General features: G+C 39.5%; 1 long non-coding RNA gene across 1 annotated transcript; it reads left to right on the forward strand.

Moving 5' to 3' along the window:
* The first annotated feature begins 216 nt into the window (after positions 1 to 216).
* Positions 217 to 7100, forward strand: LOC120442043. The gene is made up of 2 exons (XR_005614485.1): positions 217 to 1889; positions 5746 to 7100. It is a non-coding gene; the product is annotated as an uncharacterized LOC120442043 (long non-coding RNA).
* Positions 7101 to 10399: the final 3299 nt, after the last annotated feature.

The raw sequence follows: 10399 nt of genomic DNA on the forward strand, positions 1-10399 counted from the left end.
TAGGTTGCTTAATATTTCTGCTAAGTACTCTTTAAAATACCAGAATAGGAAGGATGGAGTAGGTTTAAGTTTATTAGATTGATCAGTATTGCTGAACTATGAAATATTTTGGGTGCAGTGTATTTTTTACATACAGGTATAACAGAGTAGCTTTAGTATTGTTGTTTATTTAAACTTGAGTATGAATTTATACAAAATGCAGCAAGATATTAAAGAAACAGTTTTATTGATTAAAAAACACACTATATCGGATTAATATCGGTATCGGCAGATATCCAAATTTATGATATCGGTATCGGTATCGGACATAAAAAAGTGGTATCGTGCCATCTCTACTACTAATAGATCACTCTGGAACGGTTTCGTCACCCTAATTTGCCCACTTAGTAAATCTCACTCATGGCCAAGAAATTGAAATAAATCTTGTTTCCCTGCTGGATAGTGATCCACTGTAACTCTGCTCCTCCTTCCTGTTTAGGATTTCTGTGACTGAAGGAAAATTCCCTCCATCCATCACTTATCCCAGCTAACCCAAAGTAAAATAAAGTTTTGCTCATCTTAAAAAAGCATTACAATAATGGGCATTACCAATGCAAACTGAATAATACAGAAGATGAAAGAATAGACTTTGATCAGTTAATAAAGCTCATGGTCTTGATTCATTGTGGCTCCTACACAGATACTTCTGGGTCACTTCTCTCAGTTAGGAACCTTCATCACCAAAACTGACTGTTGGACCACACCCCTGGTTTCATGAGAAATTGTTTCAGCCATGATTTCTCTTCCTGTATTTCAGAGTAAAGACTGAAGTGACAAATGGAAACATGGTTAAAAAAAACGTAATGTGAGAGAGACGTTGAGGTCCTTAGAAGTTACACTGGGTTTTTCTGTCACCCTGCTAGATGTTACACACCTTGTTATTGGACTGATTTCTACTGCTGGACTACTCCTGGGGAGAGTAACAATACTCTTACTAATGAGCTCCCTTTCACACCTTTGGGGATATTTATTTTTGTGCTTTTAGCGCTGTGAGCCAGAACAGCGAGAGAAAAATCTGCAACAGCGACGAGCCGAATGCTTAAGTGAATCCCAGCAGCTGCACATGTGCTACGCTGATTTAGAGGATATCTTTGCTCTGGATTTATATTTATACTTTTTCATTTCTATATGTGTTGTAAGATTTTATGTTTTATGTGTTTTTATTCGTTGTTTTTCATTAACAAGCATATCATGAAGTGTTCATATATTTCACAAGACTTGCTGAACTTTTCCACTGTTGTGCAAGCTGACATTTAACTCTACAACACAAATAAGTTAAACCGGAAACAGATGCAGCACCCAAACCACAAGAGTTCAAAAGTGCACCACGTTTCCTAAAAAGAAGTAGCCAGACACACATGTGACTCACACACTCCCACACACACAACCATTGGATTAGAGGAACTTCTAAAAGAGGAAATGTGATGTACTTGCATACGCGATGTAACCTATAAATAAAGAACTGTGCCTGCACTCAGGGTGTGGGTCTCGCCAGAGTCCTCACCCGTGCATGGGGTCTCGCCAGAGTCCTCACCCGTGCACGTATTATATTCTAACTGTCTGAGTGTCTTTATTCAACCTGAAGAATATCTTATTAAAAATAAACTCTTGACATTTAATTGGTCCTTCGAGTCCGGATTTTGGACATCGAATTATGCTCCAACAGAGTGACCTCGTCGTTTCCTGACATCGTGGAGAGCCCGCGCTGAAGTCTGTCGACAGCCTCTTTCCTATGAAAGAGAAAAGACCAACTACATGAATTCGGGGTTGGCCAGCGTTCTTAGTAAGAGGTCCACGATCCTGGGGAACGAGGAGGAATCTCTGACCGGCACTTATATCATCATAACCAGGTGAATATTAACACTCAAAGACACATCGCGAATAATCGTCTTTTAGATTGACACTTTCCTAAGGGAAAAACTCGTCCTGTAGGGACTGGCAGTTGAAAAAGAGACTCGCTTGTAAGACGAAACTGGCAGTCCAGAGGTGACTCGTTTCGCAGCAAAAAAAGCTGGTAGTCGACAAAATTTACTCCGGGAGTAAATGGGAAAAGGAAAGTGTCAATTAAAATAGGATTACACTGTCAGCGTATGTGATTTGTTTGTATTTAAAAAGAGGAAGTGAGTGTCATTTGAAGAGGGACAGTAGGACCCTACACCACTTCTATTGTTTTCCTGTGTCGACTGAAATACTGGTGAGGAAGGGAAAAGGTTGCGCTTCATCGCATAAAATTAAGGCCGCCCTTGACATTAGGACAAGGGTAGAAGGCTGCCTTAATAACCTCCCCTAACTCTAATACCAGAGAAGGTCACACAGTTCTGTTTGTAGTATTAATAACACAAAATCAAAATGGGAAATAAGGCAACAAAACTCACTGTTGACGAGCAGTGGCTAGAAAAGAAATGTCCAGGCGCCGGAGAAATCAGTGCATATAGATGGAGAAATCCAAAGAAAACTAAATGTCCCACGTGGGAGGGAAAATGCATTAACTAAATTATAAGAAACCCTCCAAGCAGAAATAAATACTGAAAAGGAAGCTAAAAAGAAATCAAACATACACAAGAGTTGTAATATTTTAAAGCATGGAAAGAGGAATGAAGTGGAATAAACAAAAGGTTAAATTAAGGTTAACTTAAATTAAAGCAATGAAACAAAATTGGGAAGACAACCAAGCTGAATGAATAGAATGCGTGAAACCAGATAATTCACACAAAATATATCAAATAAAAAGAGAGATGCATAAGGCATATTAAGGCTGTGTCATTGTTCAGTTAAGGGAAATGTCTCCAGCTTGGGAAGGTGTGAAGCTGCAGAGTCACACAGACCCGTGATGGATACATAATAAATATAAACTAATATACTATTGTATATTAGTAGTAAAGTAGTGTATTGTGATATACTATTGCTGTTATAAAAAGGAAAAACAATACAATGATAACATTAATAATGACATACTATTAATAGGAAGAGGCACCTCAGTCAGTTATGATGCGAGGTGGAAGATTGTTAAAAGTAATCCGATTCAAGCTTAAGGTTTGCTCAAACTCAGTACAATGATATAGGAGATGAAGAAAATAAGGAAATAACTACACTAATCAGGTGCATAGAGACACTTGACCTGCTTGTAAACCTGTCATCTTAGATGAGACTTTGTTAAGATGAAGAGCAAACCTATACTAACAACTAATGAGCCAAACCCTGTATACAACAGCTAAAGCTACAGGTTTGAGAAGCTGAATAAAATGAATTAAATATGTGGACACTACCAAGCTGATGAGCAAGTTACACATTTTTATTTGTTTTTTAGTGCAGAAGCTGCATATTAAAGGTCACACATGCAGCTGTCTGTGAGCTCAGTTTTTTCCTCACACTTCTGCTCTGTTTCTGGCAGCAGCTTTTTTCTTTTCTTTTGTGTCCTTGATGATGATAAAGTCCAGAGCCAGCTGAGAGCTGGGTTATCTGTTTTGTTTTATGTGACAAGGCTGAGAGATTAAAACTTAGTTTCTTGTTTTGAAAAAAAAGAAGAAAAAAAGAGAGGTTTTGTGTTTCTCAGCCAAGAACAACTACAATTTCATTTTCTGTTTTGAGACATAATAATAATAATAATAATAATAATAATAATAATAATAATAATAAAACAAAGAGTGATGTTTTGTTTAAGTGTTGAAGCAGGCTAATACTGCAACATACCGTCTAGTGCATGATCTGCGAGCAATATATGAAATCATCTTGTTTATCTTTAAATAAACTCCAATTATGGAGACCTGAAGTCACATGCTTAGGGCACACCCTCAGGTAAAGGCAGAAAGCTACTAAACAAAGAAAAGAAGCTATACAGAATGCGCCACAGCCACAAAACTAAGTATTCACATTCTTTCTGACTCTTTGTGAGCCTGAGTTATGACCTTGGCTCCCTGTTTTTCTGCTTCCACCAAGGGTGGGGGTGACGCTCCCGTGGCATGTGCTCTGTTCTCTTTACTATCACAAAAAAAAAAAAAGAGAGAGGCCCCTACTCTCTGAATACAATATTCTCTTCATAACTCGGCAGTATGAAATGTCATGAAACAGTGTAACTCACTCACAGTAAATCAGCAGTATAGGATAATACAAACCTATCTAATAAATCTAATGATTTTCAAATTCTTTTAACTAAGAAGTGTGATGCAAACTAAAACTACATACTGATTACACAAGAAGTATGATGTGGCCTACAGCAGTATCATGATTCACTCATTTTGATTACAGGTATAATGTAATATATGACAGCACAATAATCTCACAACTGCTACAAGCACATTTGCCTTTCTTAACACACGCGAGTGAAAGGCAACTGTTAAGAAAATGCCCCTTTTGGGTGAGACAGGCCCAGAGGCCCTGCATGCAAGCGCACTAACACACATACATGCAATGAAGAGCAGCTTACACTAGAGCACACACTATATGTGCGCCTCTATATCTCACATTGGTGTTAAAACAGGAAAAACTTAATAGTTTTGTTATCAACTGCTGAATTTACCCACTACTGACATTTAACTCTCCAGCTTGCAGGACAATAGGTGAAACGTTTGTGAAAACAGAGAAGGAAAAATAAAGACACAGAGAGAGTCTGGTATGACCAAGCAGTGACCAGACAATAAATTTAGTTGGTAATACAATAAATTGTGAGATGCTTTCTGCTTGATTGATGCAACACAAGTAATTTACTGTATGGAGGAAATTCTCTTTTGTGATAATCTTTTGAACGTGCATTTCTGTTGACCTGTCAATTTAGTGCATTATAAGCTGATATGCAAATTAGTTGATTGATATCAGATTTGAAAAATAACTGTATTATAAAATAAGTGAATAAGATGTAACAACGGTTGAAATTAGTTTTTTGTTTCTAGTGTGTGGAGAAGGTTTTATCATGGCACACATCTGTTTACACGGGAGGAAACTCCTCATGTGATGCGACATTTAGCAGTTTGCAAGTGTGCAGCACATCAGAAGAATGACTATGAAATTACAAAGGGAAACAATTTTACTGACAAAGGATGAACAAAAAGCAGCTCCCACAGCTGAGCAAAAGAAATGGCTGAAATGTGGAGCGAAACTAAAAGATGACTTGATGATTTGTGAAGGAAAACCAATACTTCCAAAATCTCTACACAAAACAGCAGCCTTAGTGACACATGGAGTTACTCTCCATGCGTCAACAGGAGGGATAAGAGATATAATCTCCAAAACACACTCTAAATTTCGAAACTTTAGCAAAATGCTTATGTAACCATTTTATTCCAACATATGGCATCCCCACTCTGATAAGATCAGATAATGGGACACACTTTGTCAATGAGGTAATCAGCAAAGTCTCTGAAGCACTAGGGTTCAACATCAAATATCACTGTGCTTATCATCCTCAAAGTGCCGGCCTAATAGAAAGGACAAACGGCACAATAAAACAGAGACTTAGAAAATGCATGGAAGAAACAGGAAGACCATGGCCTGAGTGTATAGGCCTAGTAAAAATGTGGATGAGATTAACCCAATGCTCGCAGAAACTGACACCATTTGAAATTGTACATGGTAGACCTTTTCCTCTGCCTATCACCAGTGAACCAATAGACAAGTCAGTCAGAGAAACAACCCTAGCAGAATGGATGACAAAACTGCTAGAGAACAAAGAAATAGTTCTGAGCAACCAACTGCCGAATGATTCTTCTCCAGTCTCTTCCAGGTTGAAACCAGGCGACTGGATCCTGATCAAGGTACTCCAGTGGAAAAACTGGAGCTCTCCGAGGTGGGAGGGCCCTTATCAGGTCCTGCTCACAACACCGACAGCGTGCAAAATCGCTGAAAGACCTTCGTGGATCCACCAGAGCCACGCCAAAAAAGTACAAGGGGACACAAGCCCAGACGCCAGTCCACCTATCATCTAGTGATCTGTGAGTGGAGGGGAGGGCAGATTGGGTATACCCCGCCCTCTTGCCTTCTCGCTTTCAGTCGACACACTAGGTGATCTGGTGAACTTGGTCGACCTGAAGAAACCCCATTGTAGCCCGAGCACCGACCTAGCCCCACCTGCCCGGTAGAGTAAAGGAAGATCAGTCCAACCTGCAAAACCAGAAGAGCAACCCATCACTCAAGTAACTACTCAGACACTCACAAACAATGCCTGACATAGACGTGCAAAATGAACATTCAGACATTTCAGATGGAGAGGACCCAGTCCCCAACAGGACTCGACGACGATGCTGGTCAGAGGATTGTCTACTAATGCATAATTATGTACCCCATAACAAAACTGAAATGGCATTCTTTGTAAACCTACTACAAACTCTAGAAACAGTAATAAATACAAGTCTGCGTGCATGTGCTCCAAAGGAACCAATAAAGAGCTTAATAACACTTCCGGTCACACCGCCCGAACTAGCCCATAACATGACCATGGTCTGCCTATGGAGACTTAGAGTCCCAGAAAAGCAGGGTGTATCTTTTGTTTATCCAAATAAGACACTGCAACCGGAGTCTTCCTGGCACAAGCTTATAGCCCGATAGCAACTGAGGAAGAAGAAGACTGTGTTTAAAAATTTCCTGTACTTCACATGATGTAGCAATTGAAAATGCGCGAGCAAGTGATTGTCTACTGAAGTCTATAGAGTATGTGTGAAATATATTAACAACAGGAGGGCATGTTGTAAGATTTTATGTTTTATGTGTTTTTATTCGTTGTTTTTCATTAACAAGCATATCATGAAGTGTTCATATATTTCACAAGACTTGCTGAACTTTTCCACTGTTGTGCAAGCTGACATTTAACTCTACAACACAAATAAGTTAAACCGGAAACAGATGCAGCACCCAAACCACAAGAGTTCAAAAGTGCACCACGTTTCCTAAAAAGAAGTAGCCAGACACACATGTGACTCACACACTCCCACACACACAACCATTGGATTAGAGGAACTTCTAAAAGAGGAAATGTGATGTACTTGCATACGCGATGTAACCTATAAATAAAGAACTGTGCCTGCACTCAGGGTGTGGGTCTCGCCAGAGTCCTCACCCGTGCACGTATTATATTCTAACTGTCTGAGTGTCTTTATTCAACCCGAAGAATGTCTTATTAAAAATAAACTCTTGACAATATGATTCTTCTTGCATCTAAACAAAGATGATTCAATTTGATAAATTTTGATGGCTCTTCGTGCTCGGGTGTAAATGAGACGTAATATTTGCTCTTGGTTTGGTTCTCCTGTACAGAACCTTGCAGTACAACAGAAACCTAAAAACATTATTTGTAGTTGTTATTCTTAGTTGTTCTGCTGCCTAAATACCACAGGGTGTAATTATGAAGTTATTGAGCTGCACATACTTTATGACCTGCTTAAGTTCGAGGTCACAGCGTCTGTAGAGCAGCTGGAACATAATGAAGTCTACAAGGTTAAAGTTTTCTCTTCACTTATTGTTCTTTCTGCTGCTTGGTTTGATGGATCTGAGAGCTTTTGTTTTTATTACTGTTATTATAATTATCATAAATATTTTACTCTTTAGAAGCTTTAAAATAGTGTTTGTGTTTGAAAAAATGGATATAAGAATTGAACAGAAACATCTGTCCTTCTGAAAATCGCCCAAAGGCACGGAGACAAACTCAAAGGATGCAACCTGTAACTTTCTCTTCCTTCATGTCAGTACCATCATCGATTATTTATATAAAATGCATATAGCATCAGTAACACTTTAGTTTGGACTTTATGATTTCTGTAACTGGAAAATATTTTGTTTAAAGACAGAAGTGACCGCATAGTTACAACATTAAAGTGAAATATTTAATAGTCTAATAACAGATTAAATGCTGTGTTGAGGCTGTCGTTTCAGGAGGAGAGAAGCTGCAGAGAGGCGTGTAAGACTGCAGCTCTGCTTCCTGGTCCCAACTCTGGATAGTCATATTTTAGGGGGTTTAATAAATTTGTCCATATTTCTAGAAATGAGAGCTGCTCCATCCAAAGTGGGATGGATGTCGTCTTTCCTAACAAGACCAGGTTTCCTCCAGAAGGTTTGCCAATTATCTATGAAGCCCACATCGTTTCTGGGACACCACTCAGACAGCCAGCAACTTAAGGAGAACATGTGTCTAAATATGTCACTCCTGGGCTGTATCCCAATTCAGGGTCTGCATTTCCCTGAATTTTAAGGATGTGTCGGTGTAGACTTCGTGGCCCAACATATCCCAGATTGCATAGCGCGGCAGTGGGTGTGGATAATTTTGCCGAAAAAAACGGTGGAAGAGTAAACGTTTAAAAGTAAGTACTGATATGATGTCTCAACAGGACCTGGAAAAACTAGTCCACGCATTCATTTTTAGTAGGCTTGATTATTGTAACAGCATCTTTACAGGTCTACCTAAAAATCAGTCAGACAACTACAGCTCATTCAGAACTCTGCTGCTCGAGTCCTCACTAAGACCAAAAAAGTGGACCACATCAGTCCAGCTCTGAGGTCTTTACTCTGGCTGCCTGTCCGTCAGAGGATAGACATTGAAGTTCTGATGTTGGTCTATAAAGCTCTGAATGGTTTAGGACCAAAATACATCAGTGACCTCCTGACCCAGTATGAACCTTCCAGATCCCTCAGGTCATCTGGATCCGTTTTTTTTATCAGTTCCCAGAGTCAGAACCAGACATGGAGAAGCTCAGTGTTGGGGAGTAACGGAATACATGTACCGCCGTTACGTATTTAGAATACAAAATATGAGTAACTGTATTCCGTTACAGTTACCGTTTAAAAAGGTGGTATTCAGAATACAGTTACTTTGGTGAAATAAATGGATTACACGGCGGTACTTTCCTGTTTCATAGTGTCGCGGGTCAGGACTGTTTGGGTTTGTTTGACAGCTACGTTCTGTTGTTCCAGGCGGCAGCGTTACGGTTGCCATGGTTACAGGGTGACGCTCTTTCTCTGCGTGTTTCCTGGGTGAGAGAGTGCTTTTTTGTTGTTGTTGTTGTGCTAAGCTAATAGGCAGAATGCTACAGGCATGGCCCTAAAGAATGTAGCTTCATGGGCAGTGTAGTCCGTGCCGCAGGGAGAATGGACTGCCATACACGTTATGTGTCTGTGAGCGAGGGAGGGAGAGAAAGGAAAAGTCCGAGCTGTCACGGAGCAAAAACGGGAGCTGGAAGCATGTAAATATAATAATAACCACTGCAGCCAAGAAGAGTGCCTGACGAGCCCATTTGTAAGTAAGCTATTAAGGCTCAACTGTACACTGTGTTCGTGTTTTCCTCCAGAAAAAAATAAGTTCCGTTGGAGCAGCCTTTCAACGCCTCTCTCTGCCTCTGGCAAGCAAAGTTGACCCAGACAACAAAGTAAAGCTAGTTTTCAGCTACGAGCCCGACAGGGAACCGGACGTATTAGCCAGAGGTCCCTTTACTACGGTTCGGAGCCGCGGACCTTCAGTAACAGTAATAAATCACAGCAATAGTACATTCACGTAGTTGTAAACAGCATGATAATATATTAAGTAATCCAAAGTATTCAGAATACGTTACTCTCATTGAGTAACGTAACGGAATACGTTACAGAATACATTTTGGGGCATGTATTCAGTATTCTGTAATGGAATACATTTTAAAAGTAACCTTCCCAACACTGGAGAAGCTGCATTCAGCTTTTATGCTCCATATATCTGGAACAAACTCTCAGAAAGCCTCAGATCAGCTGAAACACTCAGTTTATTTAAATCCAGGTTGAAGACTCACCTGTTCTCAGCTGCATTTGAATAAAGCACCAAATCCACACTTTTAAGCTTAAATTCTTTTTAATCAATTTTAAATCATGCTTTTTATTTGTTTTTGTTTTTTAATATCGAGCCAAACGGACTTTAACATGTGTTTGAACGAGCGGACGGTTCACTCGTTAAGCTGAAAGAAAGATGCCTCTGTGCAAGCTTGAACATGTTGCGTGTGCCGTCAGAACTGGATTTCAGTCTAAACTGATGTCCGTGTTGGTCCTGCAGAGAATCAGAGTTGGAAAAGTTGTTAATGCAGCAAAAAACAAAATGTAATGCATTTTGTTCATAATCTCTTTAAAGCCATGATCTTTTTTTATCGCTGTCACTGGAGTGGGTAAATGAGTCTGCAAAGTTAAAAAAACAGATTTACATTTATTGTTTATTACTTTTATTGAACATCATCCCATCCCATTTATACACATTTAAGAAATAACGTGGAAAATAACCTTTTGTTTGCATTTGGAGACTCGGCATTTGAACCATCCCAAATATCTGCACCAGGGAACCAACTCCTCAAGCCGGTAAAAAGGTCAAGGACACAGTTACACGATCGCTAAACTAACCTGTTTTTGAATAAAAGAAAACCATATA

Source organism: Oreochromis aureus, linkage group 9 (assembly GCF_013358895.1).
Source record: "Oreochromis aureus strain Israel breed Guangdong linkage group 9, ZZ_aureus, whole genome shotgun sequence".
Taxonomy (NCBI): domain Eukaryota; kingdom Metazoa; phylum Chordata; class Actinopteri; order Cichliformes; family Cichlidae; genus Oreochromis; species Oreochromis aureus.